General features: G+C 42.6%; 1 protein-coding gene and 1 pseudogene across 1 annotated transcript in view; both read left to right on the top strand.

Annotated features, from left to right (window-relative positions):
• ASIC2 (acid sensing ion channel subunit 2) overlaps positions 1-18,160 on the top strand; it is a 1,092,913-nt gene that overhangs the window by 769,472 nt on the left and 305,281 nt on the right. The gene's annotated exons all lie outside the window — the stretch shown is intronic.
• On the top strand, positions 15,658-16,114 carry LOC110593234 (annotated as a pseudogene).

Raw genomic sequence — 18,160 nt, 5'->3', positions numbered from 1 at the left:
TCAACATTCCTCTGGCTATTCAGGGTCTTTTCTGGTTCCATACAAATTTTAGGATTATTTGTTCCATTTCTTCGAAAAAAGTGGATGGTATTTTGATGGGGATTGCATTGAATGTGTAGATTGCTCTAGGTAGCATTGACATCTTCACAATATTTGTTCTTCCAATCCATGAGCATGGAACGTTTTTCCATTTCTTTGTGTCTTCCTTAATTTGTTTCATGAGTATTTTATAGTTTTCTGAGTACAGATCCTTTGCCTCTTTGATTAGATTTATTCCTAGGTATCTTATAGTTTTGGGTGCAATTGTAAATGGGATTGACTCCTTAATTTCTCTTTCTTCTGTCTTGTTGTTGGTGTATAGGAATGCCACTGATTTCTGTGCATTGATTTTATATCCTGCCACTTTACTGAATTCCTGTATGAGTTCTAGCAGTTTTGGGGTGGAGTCTTTTGGGTTTTCCACATAAAGTATCATATCATCTGCAAAGAGTGAGAGTTTGACTTCTTCTTTGCCGATTTGGATGCCTTTGATTCTTTTTGTTGTCTGATTGCTGTGGCTAGGACTTCTAATACTATGTTGAATAGCAGTGGTGATAGTGGATATCCCTGCCGCGTTCCTGACCTTAGGGGGAAAGCTCTCAGTTTTTCCCCATTGAGAATGATATTCGCTGTAGGTTTTTCATAGATGGCTTTTATGATATTGAGGTATGTACCCTCTATCCCTATACTCTGAAGAGTTTTGATCAAGAAAGGATGCTGTACTTTGTCAAATGCCTTTTCTGCATCTATTGAGAGGATCATATGATTCTTGTTCTTTCTTTTTTAATGTATTGTATCATGTTGATTGATTTGCGGATGTTGAACCAACCTTGCAGCCCAGGGATAAATCCCACTTGGTCGTGGTGAATAATCCTTTTAATGTACTGTTGGATCCTATTGGCTAGTATTTTGGTGAGAATTTTTGTATCCATGTTCATCAAGGATATTGGTCTATAATTCTCCTTTTTGATGGGGTCTTTGTCTGGTTTTGGGATCAAGGTAATGGTGGCCTCATAAAACGAGTTTGGAAGCTTTCCTTCCATTTCTATTTTTTGGAACAGTTTCAGAAGAATAGGTATTAATTCTTCTTGAAATGTTTGGTAGAATTCCCCTGGGAAGCCATCTGGCCCTGGGCTTTTGTTTGTTGGGAGATTTTTGATGACTGCTTCAATTTCCTTAGTGGTTATAGGTCTGTTCGGGTTTTCTATTTCTTCCTGGTTCAGTTTTGGTAGTTGATACATCTCTAGGAATGCATCCATTTCTTCCAGGTTATCTAATTTGCTGGCATAGAGTTGCTCATAATATGTTCTTATAATTGTTTGTATTTCTTTGGTGTTGGTTGTGATCTTTCCTCGTTCATTCATGATTTTGTTGATTTGGGTCATTTCTCTTTTCTTTTTGATAAGTCAGGCCAGGGGTTTATCAATCTTGTTAATTCTTTCAAAGAACCAGCTCCTAGTTTCATTGATCTGTTCTACTGTTCTTTTAGTTTCTATTTCATTGATTTCGGCTCTGATCTTTATTATTTCTTTTCTCCTGCTGGGTTTAGGCTTTATTTGCTGTTCTTTCTCCAGCTCCTTTAGGTGTAGGGTTAGGTTGTGTATTTGAGACCTTTCTTGTTTCTTGAGAAAGGCTTGTATTGCTATATACTTTCCTCTTAGGACTGCCTTTGCTGCATCCCAAAGATTTTGGACAGTTGTGTTTTCATTTTCATTTGTTTCCATGAATTTTTAAAAATTCTTCTTCAATTTCTTGGTTGACCCATTCATTCTTTAGTAGGATGCTCTTTAGCCTCCATGTATTTGAGTTCTTTCCAACGTTCCTCTTGTGATTGAGTTCTAGTTTCAAAGCATTGTGTTATGAAAATAGGCAGGGAATGATCCCAATCTTTTGGTACCAGTTGAGACCTGATTTGTGACCTAGGATGTGATCTATTCTGGAGAATGTTCCATGGACACTGGAGAAGAATGTGTATTCTGTTGCTTTGGGATGGAATGTTCTGTATATATCTGTGAAGTCCATTTGGTCCAGTGTGTCATTTAAAGTCTTTATTTCCTTGTTGATCTTTTGCTTAGATGATCTGTCCATTTCAGTGAGGGGGGTGTTAAAGTCCCCCACTATTATTGCATTGTTGTCGATGTGTTTCTTTGCTTTTGTTATTAATTGCCTCTTATAATTGGCCGCTCCCATGTTAGGGGCATAGATATTTACAATTGTTAGATCTTGTTGGATAGACCCTTTAAGTAGGATATAGTGTCCTTCCTCATCTCTTATTACAGTCTTTGGTTTAAAATCTAATTTGTCTGATATAAGGATTGCCACCCCAGCTTTCTTTTGGTGTCCATTAGCATGGTAAATGGTTTTCCACCCCCTCACTTTCAATCTGGGGGTGTCTTTGGTTCTAAAATGAGTCTCTTGCAGACAGCATATCGATGGGTCTTGTTTTTTAATCCAGTCTGATAGCCTGTGTCTTTTGATTGGGGCATTTAGCCCATTTACATTCAGGGTAACTATTAAAAGATAGGAATTTAGTGCCATTGTATTGCCTGTAAGGTGACTGTTACTGTATATTGTCTGTGTTCCTTTCTGGTCTATATTGCTTTTAGGCTCTCTCTTTGCTTAGAGGACCCCTTTCAAGATTTCCTGTAGGGCTGGTTTTGTGTTTGCAAATTCCTTTAGTTTTTGTTTGTCCTGGAAGCTTTTTATCTCTCCTTCAATTTTTCAATGACAGCCTAGCTGGATAGAGTATTCTTGGCTGCATATTTTTCTCATTTAGTGCTCTGAAGATATCCTGCCAGTCCTTTCTGGCCTGCCAGGTCTCTGTGCATAGGTCTGTTGCCAATCTAATGTTTCTACCCTTGTAGGTTACATATCTCTTCTCCCGAGCTGCTTTCAGGATTTTCTCTTTGTCTATGAGACTCGTAAGTTTTACTATTAGATGTCGGGGTGTTGACCTATTTTTATTGATTTTGAGAGGGGTTCTCTGTGCTTCCTGGATTTTCATGCCTGTTTCCTTTCCCAAATTAGGGAAGTTCTCTGCTATAATTTGCTCCATTATACCTTCTGCCCCTCTCTCTCTTTCTTCTTCTTCTGGGATCCCAATTATTCTAATGTTGTTTCATCTTATGGTATCGCTTATCTCTCGAATTCTGCCCTCGTGATCCAGTAGTTGTTTATCTCTCTTTTTCTCAGCTTCTTTATTTTCCATCATTTCATCTTCTATATTACTGATTCTCTCTTCTGCCTCATTTATTCTAGCAGTTAGCACCCCCATTTTTGATTGCACCTCATTAATGGCCTTTTTGATTTCTACTTGGTTGGATTTTAGTTCTTTTACTTCTCCAGAAAGGGTTTCTCTAATAACTTCCATATTTTTTTCAAGCCCAGCTAGTATCTTTAAAGTGATGATTCTGAACTCTAGATCTGACATTGTACTAATGTCTGTATTGAGTAGGTCCCTGGCAGTCGGTACTACCTCTTGTTCTTTTTGTTGAGGTGATTTTTTCCGTCTTGTCATTTTGTGCAGAGGAGAATAGATTAATGAGAGAACAAAATGCTAGCAGAGTAGCAACGTCCCCAGAAAATATACTCTAAACAAATCAGAAAAGACTTGAAGCAGTGGGAAAAGAAAGGGAAAGAGAGGAAAAAGAAAAAGAAAAAGAAAAAAAGAAAAAGATAAAGATAAAAACAAAAACAAACAAAACAAAACAACAACAACAACAAAAAAAAAACCAGAATGTGATCAAATATGATCAGGCTGGTATATAGATCAGTTCCACACACTAGATTTGGGGTGTATTTTGGTCTTTTAGAAGAAAGTGCCTCCCAAAATTTTAAAGAAAGAAAAACTTATATATGTACAAAAATAAGGGTTGATATGATGAAGGGATGGAATATGACTGTAAAGATGGAAATTATAAAAAATTTTATAAAAGGAATTGATAAGAAGTTGTTTGAAAAAAAGAAAGAAGAGGATTTAAAAAAAGAAGAAAAAAAGGGAGAGGATGTGATCAGGCAGGGGAATAGAAAACACCATATACTAGAGATTTAGGGTATATTTTAATCTGTTAGAAGAAACTATCTCAAAATTTTAAAGAGAGAACAACTTATATATATAAGCCAAAAATACGGGTAACTACTATGAAGGGATAGAATATGACTCTAAAAATGAAAAATAAAAATGTTTTTTTTTTTAAAAAAAGGGATTGATAAGATGTTGGTTGAAAAAGGGAAAAAGAAAAATTCAAAAAGAAAAAAAAAGAAAAAAAGACAGTTAAAAAAAAAATTAACTTTGAAAGACTAAAGAATCATGGTAAAAAAGCCATGAATTCTATGTGCAGTAGTCCCCTAGCACTGGAGTTCTGCCGTTCTCACTGATCGGTAAACTTGGCCTTGGCTGGCTGTTCTCGCTGATCTTCTGGGGAGGGGCCTGTTGCCGTGGTTTCCAAATGTCTCTGCCGGAGGCAGAATTGCCCCGCCCTTGCCCCCTCCCGGCTAAGTAATCTGCTCGGGTTTGCTTTCCCGGGCTTTTGTTCCCTGCGAGCTTTCCGTACAGCTTTGGAGGCGGAGAGTGAAAATGGCGGCCTTCCAATCTCCGCCCCGGAGGAGCCGAGAACTCGGGGCCCCGCTTCTCAGTGAGTCCCCAGAGAAAAGCCGTCAGTCACTCCCGTCTCCCCGGTCTCCAGCCGCACTCCGTGCTCACCCGGCCTGTGACCGCGCGTTTCTATCTCTGGCACCCGACCCCGGGTGGAGTCTCCAAACCCAGCAGATCCCTGCGGCGCACTCCTGCGCCGCTCCTCCCGGGGGAAGAAGGTGAGTCTCCCCGGATCTGCCGCTTGTTGGGTCCCTGCTGGAGGAGCAGGGGCCCGACTGTGCCGTGGATCACGGTTTATGGCAACCCTGAGCTGAGAGCCCGCGCCTTGGCTCCGTCTCTGCAGCCGGCTTCCCCGCTCCGATACCTGGGAGCTTGGCCGCACTCAGGCACCCCCGGTCTTTCTGTGACCCCGTGGGTCCTGAGACCACACTGTCCCGGAGGGTTCCACCCCCCGCTTAGCCACCAGAGTGACGTCCCTCGGTGGAGCGGACTTTTAAAAGTTCCGATTTTGTGCTCCGCGGCTCTATCACTTGCCAGAAGCGGCCGACGGAGGCCCCTCCCCCGCCGTCTATCCTCCCGAATATCGCCTCGGATTCACTTCTCTGCACGTCCTACCTTCCAGAAAGTGGTCGCTTTTCTGATGAGAGAGTTGTTGCTCTTCTTTTCTTCGATCTCCTGTTGAGTTTGTAGGTGTTCAGAATGGTTTGATCCCTATCCAGCTGAATTCCTGAGAGGAGACGAAATCCAGGTCTCCTATTCCTCCGCCATCTTGCTCCGCCCCCTCTAGAGACTTTCTTATCAGGCAGCTTCCCCATTCAGGTTTCTCTACCCGAATCCATGGGGAGGACAAATATGTTAACATGTATACATACATGATAAATGACCAGGCTCAAAGTAAATGGGATACATGTTATCAAGGAAATCCTCCTAATGCACCCACAGGGTGTCATTCCAGGACTAGGGGGACTTGGCCTAACACAGCTAATGGAAAAAGAGGGACACTTGGGCCTCTGTCACATGGGCCTGCAGTAGGCTTAGTATTGTGCTCATTGAATCATAGCTCCTTGTGTCCCCGGGGAAAAGGTAGGGCAGATTAGGGGTGGCAGGAGCTGCTTTTCAAAATATGATAAATCTAGGTAAAATCACAAATACTGTCCTAGGTGTAGCAGGTTCTGGTCAATGGGCTCTTGAAGGTGCCCTGATGTGTAGCATCTGCTGATTTCTGCGGTGAAATTACTCTCACTATGGAAGATTTCCCATTACTAATAGTTGAACAGACTGCTTGCAAAGTTTTTGAGTATTTAACCATCAGCCCTGGAAGACCGGTGTTAGCCGTCCTCAGTACACCGCTGTGACGTCTGCTGTGCGTGGGTCTAATTCTGACATGGCAAGTGCCACAGTATTTTATTTATAGTGCTTGTAAACCCTTTCAGGATATTTGTGATAAATCTTATGAGGAGGCAATTACACTGAAGGTGGTTTTGTGAATCCTGCCCAGTTCTCAGGAGATCAAATTTGCACACTGAATTTTCAGTAAAAACAGTTCTTATAACTAGAATCTCATATCACTGCACCTTTTTGACTAGCGCTTGTGAAAATGGAATCACCAATGTTATATTGAGTATTACATTGAATGGAATAGAATGTTAATAATAATATTAAAAAGATTATAAGTAGCAATAAATTCCTTCACTGATAATCTCTTCAGAAAAAATAAGTAACATTAGGGGAGCCTGGGTGGCTCAGTCATTAGCGTCTGCCTTCGGCTCAGGTCATGATCCCAGGGTCCTGGGATCGAGCCCGGCATCAGGCTCCCTGCTCAGTGGGGAGCCTGCTTCTTCCACTCCCTCTACTCCTCTCCACAACCCCCTCGCCCCCGCTCACTCTCTCTCTCTCTCAAATAAATAAATAAAATCTTAAAAAAAAAAAGAAAATAAAAGAGGGGCGCCTGGGTAGCTCAGTCAGTTAAGCATCTGCCTCCGGCTCAGGTCATGATCCCAGAGTCCTGGGATCAAGCCCTGCATCGGGCTCCCTGCTCAGTGGGGAGTCTGCTTCTCCCTCTGTCTGCCACTCCCCCTGCTTGTGCTCTCTGTCTCTCTCTAATAAATAAATAAAATCTTTAAAAAAAAAAGAAAAGAAAAAAATAAGTAATTTTATGTATGTTTGTATTATTTTTAGAAGTTATATAAATATTAAATAAATAAAAAAATTTTACATCACTTAAAATATTCAGGAGGTTTTATTTATTTTAATGTTGCTATTTATTGCTGAAAAGAATTTTCACTGTATTGCATTGTTGGCGTAAAGAAGCTTAGATAAAATGAATTAAATATTTTGAAATGAGGTGGTTGGCCATAATTACACAAAAAACAGGACGTTTCTAGAAAGAAGATCATGGTTTTATTTTTTGCCTGTGGTGTCAGGATAAAATAATATTTTCACTACCAAATTCGTTTTTTTTTTTAATCTTAAGTTATCCCAGGATTCTTCCAACCTCAGACAGTAGGATAAATTGAGCACACTGTTTTGTTTTTTTTTTAAGATTAATTATTTATTTATTTGAGAGAGAGAGAGCACAAGCAGGGGGAGCGGCAGGCAGAGAGAGAGGGAGAAGCAGGCTCCCGCTGAGCAAGGAACCCAACATGGGGCTTGATCCCAGGACCTTGAGGTCATGACCTGAGCTGAAGGCAGACACTTAACCAACTGAGCCACCCAAGTGCCCCAAGCACACTGTTTTAACAATATATAAATTCGGGCGCCTGGGTGGCTCAGTTGGTTAAGCGACTGCCTTCGGCTCAGGTCATGATCCTGGAGTCCCTGGATCGAGTCCCGCATCGGGCTCCCTGCTCGGCAGGGAGCCTGCTTCTCCCTCTGACCCTCCCCCCTCTCATGTGCTTTCTGTCTCTCTCATTCTCTCTGTCTCAGATAAATAAATAAAATCTAAAAAAATATATATATATAAATTCTTTTTTTTAAAGATTATTTATTTATTTATTTGAGAAACAGAGAGAGAGCGAGAGAGAGCCCAAGCAGGGTGAGAGGGAGAGGGAGAAGCAGACTCCCCACTGAGCAGGGAGCCTGATGTGGGGCTCATCTCGGGACTCCGAGATCATGACCTGAGCCGAAGGCAGATGCTTAACCACCTGAGCGACCCAGGCAACCCACATTATGTAAATTCTAATCTTAAAAATATCTACCTGTGAGGGCGCCTGGGTGGCTCAGTTGGTTAAGCAACTGCCTTCGGCTCAGGTCATGATCCTGGAGTCCCGGGATCGAGTCCCGCATCGGGCTCCCTGCTCGGCAGGGAGTCTGCTTCTCCCTCTGACCCTCCTCCCTCTCATGCTCTCTGTCTCTCATTCTCTCTCTCTCCCAAATAAATAAATAAAATCTTAAAAAAACATAAAATATCTACCTGTGTGGGAAGAGCATGGGTTGAGCCTCCAACCCTTGGTTTCAGCTCAAGTCATATTCTCAGGATCCTGGAACGAGCCCCTCATTGGGCTCCGTGAATGGCCTGGAGTCTGCTTGAGATTCTCTCTCTTGCTCTCTCCCTCTGCCCCTCCCACTCCTACTCTCACTCACTCTAAAAAAAAAAAAAAGAAAGAAAGAAAGAAAAGGAATATCTGTCTGTGTATTTATAAAGTTTATCTTCGATTCATTTCTTGTACAGCACTTAATATTTAAAGCAGTTTGTTACTGAAAAAATATAGTACTTAAAAGGGCGAGAATCCCATTTTTGAATTTTTTAAAAAGATTTTATTTATTTATTTCAGAGAGAGAGAAAGCACGTGAGAGCAGGGGGAGGAGCAGAGGGGGAGAGAGAAAGAATCTCAAGCAGAGTCTGCACTGAGTGGGGAGCCTGATGCAAGGCTTGATCTCATGGCCCTGAGATCAAGACCTGAGCTACCCAGGTGCCCCTCATTTTTTGAATTTTTACAAAGCTTAGAAATGCAGAATGTGGGTGCCTGGATGGTTCATTTGGTTGGGCGACTGCCTTCGGCTCGGTTCATGATCCTAGAGTCCCTGGATCGAGTCCCGCATCGGGCTCCCTGCTCGGTGGGGAGTCTGCTTCTCCCTCTGACCCTCCCCTCTCATGTGCTCTCTCTCATTCTCTCTGTCTAAAATAAATAAATAAATAAAATCTTTAAAAAAAAAAAAGAAATGCAGAATGTTCTTCAATCTGCCTCTGTTTGTGTCCTGTTTAATATGTTTTGTCTTAATGAATTGGAAAATGCTCCTAAAAATATGAAGAAAATAAAATCACCTATTAGCTTTTTAAAAATATCAGTAGCAGGCCTCTACCTACAGATTTCCATTGAATTGGTCTTGGGTGGGACCCAGGTCTCAGAGTTCTGAAACCCCTCCCTCCAGATGATTCTAGTGTGTAGCCAGGAATAAAAACAGCTGCAAGTAATATGGGGTAGCAAGCAACTCCCAAGCCTAGAGCCCATTGCCCTTAGTCTCTGCATGAGAACATATGTTATTATACCATAATTCTAAAGTTGTTTCCTGTGTGATTGCCCCCAACAAGAGGCACTATCCCGGGATAGGACTGGCACCTCCTGCTAGAACGTAGCAGGGTTCTGTCTATAGTATACACTCAGGAGATGCTAAACAGGTGTCTGGTAACCAAATTTCTGTTCACGAAGACCTCCTTCGGGCTTGTCTTCAAATACCTGGCCACATTCGAAGGATCACAACCATCTGTACACATTAAATGACAATCATCAAAAGGAAAGGTGGGGAGAAGTAGGGAGAAGATCCTACCAGGCTATGGATATAGAAGGCTCCAATAAGAATAACAACTCAAAATTCCCAGCCCCTTGTTCCTTAATGCCCATGTACTTCTGGAAGTTCCCTGGAGATTTTTCCTGTGTGTCCATAGTTAAATCCTTTCCTGCTGAGCCCTGGTTTCTTCACAAAATTATCACAGGGCACCACCATGGCCAATAGACACCACAATCTCCTGTCATAGCCATTGAAGTACTAAAGTTGCAGGGTTTTCTGGTGCAAAGAGGAAGAGAACCCCTCTTTGCAATAACCCCTCTTTGCATTACACTCCTTTGAGAGGGGGTCCCTAAACAGTTCAAGGGAAGCTGGGCAGGTATGCAAATTTGAGAGATCATCAGAGTCCCAGCTCTCTTTCCCTGCCTCAGTCATTCTTAAGGGCTCCTTCCTACTCATTCATTATCCATGGCTGTATCTTCTTCTTCCCTTAGGACAAGTTCTCGGGGAGGTTCCATCCTTCGTGTAAATAGGGTTCTGGAAAGTCATCCCATTCAGTCTTCGAACACATCTGAACCCCAGGTTGGATTCCAGCTGGTGTCACCACTCAAGTCACAGTCAATATATGCCAGTAACAGCTGTTGATACCTAGAGGGCAAGGAAGGTGCCTCCAGAATCTAAAGACAAGAGGCCCCTCCATGAGGCATACTAGTCAAATTGACACTTAATGGAAGGGATTGGCCATCTGTAAAAGCAATATTCTGAAAGTAGGAGAAGGGAAGGGAGAGAGAATGAACATTTCTTGAGGACTAGCAGTTTTCCAAATATTTCATATATTTTGGCATTGAGTGCTCACAACACCTTCAGAGGTGGGTATAATCACCCCCATTTTACATGAAGAAACAGAAGCTCAGATCTCTCATGTGGCTTAGATTTTGATCTCAGATGTTTGGCAAGCACTGATCAATTTTCTGTCCCCATAGTTTTACCATTTCCAAAATGTCAAATGGAATCATTCAGCATACAGACTTGAGTCTGGCTTCTTTCACTTAGCATAAGGCATTTGACATTCATCCATGTTATTGGATGTATCAGGAATCCACTTGTTTTCATTGTGAAGTGGTATTTCATTGTATGGATGTGCCAAGTTTGTCTACATATTGCTCAATTAAGGACTATTTAGGTTGTTTCCAATTTGGGGCAGTTACGAATAACACAGCTATAATCATTCACATACAGGTTTTGTGTGATCATCATTATCATTTCTGTAGGAGGGAGACTTCTGGGTCACATGCTGGATGTATGTTAACTTTATAAGGAACTGCCGAAATGATTTCTAAAGTGGCTGTAGCATTTTTGCATTGCCACCAGCAAGGTATAAGAATTCCAGTTACACCAGCAGTTGTATTGTCAATACTTTTTATTATTTATTTATTTATTTATTTTTAAAGATTTTATTTATTTATTTGAGAGAGAGAGAATGAGAGACAGAGAGCATGAGAGGGAGGAGGGTCAGAGGGAGAAGCAGACTCCCTGCCGAGCAGGGAGCCCGATGCGGGACTCAATCCAGGGACTCCGGGATCATGACCTGAGCCGAAGGCAGTCGCTTAACCAACTGAGCCACCCAGGCACCCCTGTCAATACTTTTTATTTTTATTTTATTTTTTATATTTTTTAAGTAGGCTCCACACCCAGAGCGGAGCCCAACATGGGCCCGAACTCACGACCCTGAGATCAAGACCTGTGCTGAAAGGCGCCTGGGTGGCTCAGTCGTTAAGCGTCTGCCTTCAGCTCAGGTCATGATCCCAGCGTCCTGGGATTGAGCCTCGCTTCGGGCTCCCTGCTCCGCGGGAGGCCTGCTTCTCCCTCTTCCACTCCCCCTGCTTGTGTTCCTGCTCTCGCTGTCTCTCTCTCTGTCAAATAAATAAATAAAATCTTTAAAAAAAAAAAGACCTGTGCTGAGATCAAGAGTCAGCTGCTTAATTGACTGAGCCACCCAGACACCCCTATATTATCAATACTTTTTATTTTAGGCATTCTAAAAGATGGATAGTCATATAACACTGCGGTTTTGATCTGTATTTCATTAATTACTAATTAATGTACTTTTCATGTACTTATCCATATATCCTGCCATCCATATTTTTTGCCACTCATATATCTTCTTTGGTGAAGTAGCTGTTCAAGTCTTTGCCCTTTTAAAATTGTGTTGTTTGGGGCACCTGGGTGGCTCAGTCGTTAAGCGTCTGCCTTCGGCTCGGGTCATGATCTCAGGGTCCTGGGATCGAGTCCACATCGGGCTCCCTGCTCAGCAGGAAGTCTGCTTCTCCCTCTCCCACTCCCCCTGCTTGTGTTCCCTCTCTCACTGTGTCTCTGTCAAATAAATAAATAAAATCTTGAAAAAAATAAAATAAAATTGTGTTGTTAGCTTTGTTACTGTTGAGTTTTTAAGAGATCTTTATATACAAGTCATTTATCAGTTGTGCAGTCTGCAATGATTTTTCCCAAGTTTATGACTTGTCTTCCCATTTTGCTAACAGTGTCTTTTGAAGACGTCCAATTTACAATTTTTTTCCTTTTACAGATCATACTTTTGGTGTTGTATCTAAGAAGTCTTTGCCTAACTCAAAATCACAAAGATGGTTCTCCTACGATTTTTTCTAGAAGCTTTATAGTTCTAAGTTTTGCATTTTGGTTCCTGATCCATTTTAATTTTTGTAGATGATGGGAGGTGTAGGTCAACGTCCAACTTTTTGTATGTAGATGTCCATTTGCCCCCATACCATATGTTGAAGACTCTTGTCAATTTTGATTTAACAGTTTTTCCCCTTGTAAATTTCACCTTTTCCACCACATGCCAGTGGGTCCTTCACTCATCTGTCCATTATCATTCACTTCCTCTTGCTTATTCGATTCCAACTATGCTGGTCCTCTTACTGTTCCTCTAACACACCTATTATGGACCTGCCTCAAGGTCTTTGCCATTCCCTTAGCCTGGAATGCTCTTCTCCCAAATAGCCACATAGCTCACTTCCTCATTTCATTCAGGTCTCTGCTCAAATATTACCTTATTTAAAAGAACTTCCTGAAGACTCCCAATCCTACTACTTCTTTACCCTGCTTTATTTCTTTTCATAGCATGTATCACAATCTAACATATTATATATTTATAGTTTATGTATTTATTTACTGTATACTCCTTCCCCCAACCACCATCAGAATATTTAGCATTGCAAAAGTAGGAATTTTGTGTTTTATTCACTAATAGATTCCCAGGACCTAGAACAGTTCCTGCACATAGTTGATACTTAATAGTCATTGATCTTATTGAATAAATCCGAATAAGAAATATTTACTGAGTGTCTGTTAGGTACCAGGCACAGTGCTAAGCTCTGGAGATACAAGGAGGAACAAAACAGACATGGTCCCTGCCTTCCTGGAGCTCACAGATCAGCACAAAATACTGACATTAACTGAATAATCTCAGAAATGAAATGGCTGAATATCAGCCTTTTTAATAAATAGCTTCTGGGCCTTGAAGGAGAAATACACGGTGCTGGGGAGCTTATACCTAGTTGTAGAGAATTAGTCATGGAGGTCAGGGAAGGGTGTCCAAGAGGGAGTGTGACTGAGCTGAGTGCTGAGGATTAAAAGTGGTTAACTAGGTGAGGAGAAGGGAGAATGGGCCTTCTAAGCATCTGGCAACCATGTACAAAGATCATGTGAAGGGAAGGAGCTTGGTATGTTTGAGAAACTAAAGAAAGTTGGATGTGCCTGAGGGTAGTGAGTCAGGCAAGGAAAGAGGAAAGCAATGAGGCTCGGGGTCATGCAAGGTGCCTGGAAGGAGGTTGCTCTTTACCTAAGAGCAAAGGAAAGCCATTAGAGGTTGGTTCCACCTTTTTAACCACCCGATGTACAATGAACAGAATACACACTCAATTAAATATGCTTGCGTATTGAAAACACTCTTTCACTTTGCTGATGGGAGTGTAAATTGATCCAACCTTTACACAGGGCAATTTCGCCATATTGGTTCAAAATTACAAAGGTATTTACTTTTTCACCCAGCAATTCCCCTCTAGGAACATATCTTACAGATCGACTTGCCCATGTATGAAATGGCATTTATTCAGGGTTATTCACTGCAGTGTTATCTGTAATAGCAGAAGAATGGAAGCAAACCAGGTGTCTCTCAACAGGAGATCACAAAAAAGTCGTGATGCTTCCACACAGTGGACTACAACCAACCATAAAAAAGAAGAATGAGGGCTTTTATGCAATTTTTGAAAATATTCCAGGATTTATTATTAAGTTTAAAAAAAATGAAGGTTCAGGGCTGAGCTTATAAATGACTAACATTTATATGAATTAAAAAAAAAAAAAACAGGCCCAGGGGGGAAAAATAGGTACAGCTTTTCTGTGTCCAGTATTTCTCTGGAAGGAGGTATAAGAAACTGGTACTGTTGCTTGCCTCCAGGCCTTCGGTGGGGGAGTGGGTTGGAGGGGGACTTTTACAGTGTACCTCTTGAATTTTGAACTACGCAAATATCTTACCTATTCTATAACTTAAAAATTTACATGACAATTATTCATTGATTAAATGAATTAGGAAATTAATTTGCTAAACAAATGGCTTCTGATTAGTACTCCCCCGTACTATTAGAGGAAAAGGATTTAGGGAGTCCTGGCCCCTGTCCCACTCCCTGATTCCAGGCATGGTCCCCAATGGGAACCCACCAACAGAGGAGTCCTTGGGGCCTTTTGAGCGAGCAGTGGGGTGAAAATGTTTATTTCATTCAATTGGCATCAGGGCCCCCCTCTTTGCCCCTGAAACCAGGGTCTTGTGGCCCCACGGAGGCACATTCATTTGGGGCTTTCTTGAGCTTGTTTAATTAGGTTCTTTGCTGAAAACCTGCACCATTCATCTCTGAAGTGGCAACTAGCTTCCAGAGATGCAATCACCTCTCCACGGGAACTTTTATTAAAAAGGCTGATATTCATTCCGTGCTTTCCTACAAAAAATAAGCATCCAAAAGTATTTGCAATATCGGGGAAAGCAGCACAAAGTGGGTAAAGCCAGAATGTCTTGAGCTCCCCAATTGCCAAACCCAAAAACCTGGTCTGTGAGTTCTGATTAAATTCCAGTGGTTGACAGCGCAGGTACATGTCTCGGATCATTCGATTTCATCACCCTGGCTTGATAAGGAAGATGAAAGCGAGACCAATGGGTTTGCCTCCAGAAGGAGTTCCCTGCTTGTCTGGTGCTAATGAAGGAAAGCAGCTGTGAGCTCTGCCCTGGAGTGCCCTCTGGCAAGTTAAGACGTGGACCAGAAAGGTGGATCAGGGAGGGGAAGAATCATGGGAGGAGCAACAAAGAGAAAAGAATGAGGACAAGGCGGAGTGGGGATCCTTTTGTGCTGTAATGCATTAATTTCTCTAACAACCCTACGGAGAAAGGATTACTGTCCTCTGCCCTACCCCACTCTACAGATGAGGAAGCTGAGGCTCAGAAAAGTGCAGTACCTTGCCTAAGATCTCACAGCCAACAAGTGCCCAGGTCAAGTTATGAGCCCAGGCCTCTCTGATGCCATTCTCTTGCTTTTGAGGCAATTTTAATATATCAGAAATACCCTCTTTTAAAATCAGAAATGGGGGGTACCTGGGTGGCTCATTCGGTTGGGGATCTGCCTTCGGCTCGGGTCATGATTCCAGGGTCCTGGGATCGGGCCCCGAATCGGGCTCCCTGCTCGGCCGGGAGACTGCTTCTCCCTCTCCCACTCCCCCTTCTTGTGTTCCTTCTCTCGCTGTCTCTCTCTGTCAAATAAATAAATAAAATCTTTAAAATAAATAAATAAAAATAAAGTTATAAAATCAGAAATGAACTACCATTAAAAACCTGTCCCATTTTGGGGGCACCTGGGTGGCTCAGTTGGTTGAGTGTCTGACTCTTGATTTCGGCTCAGATCATGATCTCAGGGTCTTGAGATAGAGCTCTTCATCTGGCTCTGCACTCAGCAGGCAGTCTACTTGAGATTCTCTCTCTCCCTCTGCCCCTCTCCCACTCTCTCTCTCAAATAAATATATAAATCTTAAAAAAAAAAATCTGTGCATTTTCGTTTTCAATGTTGCATCTCAAAATGATATTTGGCATCTGTAAATTATTTCTATTCTAAAAACAAAGATGATGAATTCTTCCTTTTTTTTCCTTTTCCTTTCCCCAACATGAGCTGAATGGGGGAATCTCAAGTCCTTTTAACAGTCAAAAAGACAAAGAGGAGGCCAATGGTGTGCAGAGCAACATGGCTAAGTTTTATTGTGACTACTGCGACCCATACCTCACCCTGAACTCTCCATCTGTGAGGAAGACCCACTGCAGCCATAGGAAACACAAAGAGAAGGTGAAAGACTACTATCAGAAATGAATGGAAGAGCAGGCTCAGGGCCTGATTGACAAAACAACCACTACATTTCCACAAGGAAAGAGAGCTCCTACTCCATTCTCTGCTCCTCCTCCTGCAGGGGCAACGATCCCATCTCCCTCCAGGACTCCCCCAGTCCTCCCTACCCTAGTATATGCCAGCACCCCCTATGGGGGCCCTCCTCCTCCTCAAATGATGCCAGCAGGACCGGCTCCTGGAGTGAGGCTGCCTGTGGGAGGCCACTGTGCCATTGATACCTGGGCCCCCAGTGATGAGACCTCCCACCTGTCCCATGATGGTGCCCAGTTGGCCAGGAATGCCTCGACCAGACAGATAAGGAGAGAGGGGAGCCTCTTTAAATCATTTTATATTATTTGTTCTACTTCCGCAGGAGACCATGGTGCTATGACTCTGGGTGTTCTCTAACAGCAGGACAAGGAAGACTTGCTCCCCCTCCTTATCAGTGAGAGAATAGTTTTGGCAGAGGAGCAGTGGGACAAGAAAAAAAAATTTATTTGCATTATGAAATGTGAAAATAAAATTGTCAACTGTTTTAGTTAAAAAAAACAAAATACAAATGGCAAGATGGCGGAGGAGCAAGAGACCTGGATTTCGTCTCCTCTCAGGAATTCAGCTGGATAGGGATCAAACCATTCTGAACACCTACAAACTCAACAGGAGATTGGAGAAAAGAATAGTAACAACTCTCTGAACAGAAAAGCGACCACTTTCTGGAAGGTAGGACGTGCCGAGAAGTGAATCTGAGGTGATATTCGGGAGGATAGACGGCGGGGGAGGGGCCTCCGTCGGCCGCTTCTGGCAAGTGATAGAGCCCCGGAGCACAAAATCGGAACATTTAAAAGTCTGCTCCGCCGAGGGACGTCACTCTGGTGGCTAAGCGGGGGGTGGAACCCTCCGGGACAGTGTGGTCTCAGGACCCTCGGGGTCACAGAAAGACCGGGGGTGCCTGAGTGTGGCAGAGCTCCCAGGTAACGGAGCAGGGAAGCCGGCTGCAGAGGCGGAGCCCAGGCGTGGGCTCTCAGCTCGGGGTTGCCATAAACCGTGATCCACGGCACAGTCGGGCCACTGCTCCTCCAGCAGGGACCCAACAAGCGGCAGATCCGGGGAGACTCCCCTTCCTCCCCCGGGAGGAGCGGCGCAGGAGTGCACCGCAGGGATCTGCTGGGTTTGGAGACTCCACAGGGGGTTGGGTGCCAGAGATAGAAACGCTTGGTCACAGGCTGGGTGAGCACAGAGTGTGGCCAGAGACTAGGGAGACGGGAGTGACTGACGGCTTTTCTCTGGGGGCGCACTGAGGAGCGGGGCGCGAGTTCTCGGCTCCTCCAAGGCAGAGATTGGGAGGCCACCATTTTCACTCTCGTTCTCCAAAGCTGTACGGAAAGCTTGCAGGGAACAAAAGCTCCCAAGAGCAAACCCGAGCAGATTACTTAGCCAGGACCAGCAAAGGCAGGGCAATTCCGCCTCCTGCAAAGACACTTGGGAACCATGGCAACAGGCCCCTCCCCCAGAAGGTCAGCGAGAACAGCCAGCCAAGACCAAGTTTACCGATCAATGAGAACGGCAGAACTCCAGCGCTAGGGGAATAATGCGCATAGAATCCATGGCTTTTTTACCATGATTCTTTAGTCTTTCAAAGTTAATTTCTTTTTTTTAACTGTCTTTTTTTATTTTTTTGAATTTTTCTTTTTCCCTTTTTCAACCAACATCTTCAATCCCTTTTTTAAAAAAACATTTTTATTTTTCATTTTTAGAGTCATATTCTATCCCTTCATAGTAGTTACCCTTATTTTTGGCATATATATATAAGTTGTTCTCTCTTTAAAATTTTGAGATACAGTTTCTTCTAACAGATCAAAATATACCCTAAATCTCTAATGTATGGCTTTGTTCTTCTCTTCTGCCTGATCACATTCTCCCCCTTTTTTTTTCTTAAATCCTCTTCTTTCTTTTTTCAAACAACTTCTTATCAATTCCTTTTATAAAATTTTTTATAATTTTTATCTTTACAATCATATTCCATCCCTTCATCATATCAACCCTTATTTTTGTACATATATAAGTTTTTCTTTCTTTAAAATTTTGGGAGGCACCTTCTTCTAACAGACCAAAATACACCCAAAATCTAGTGTGTGGCACTGATTTATGCACCAGCCTGATCATATTTGATCATATTCTGTTTTTTTTTTTGTTGTTCTGTCTTTGTTTGTTTTTATCTTTTTCTTTTTCTTTTTTCTTTCTTTCCCTTTCTTTTCCCCTGGCTTCAGGTCTTTTCTGATTTGTTTAGAGTATATTTTCTGGGGATGTTGTTACCCTGTTAGCATTTTGTTCTCTCATTCATCTATTCTTCTCTGGACAAAATGAC

This window comes from Neomonachus schauinslandi, chromosome 15 (assembly GCF_002201575.2).
Source record: "Neomonachus schauinslandi chromosome 15, ASM220157v2, whole genome shotgun sequence".
NCBI classification, from domain to species: domain Eukaryota; kingdom Metazoa; phylum Chordata; class Mammalia; order Carnivora; family Phocidae; genus Neomonachus; species Neomonachus schauinslandi.
Note: the sequence above shows the minus strand (reverse complement) of the source record. Positions and strands in the feature narration are given on the sequence as shown.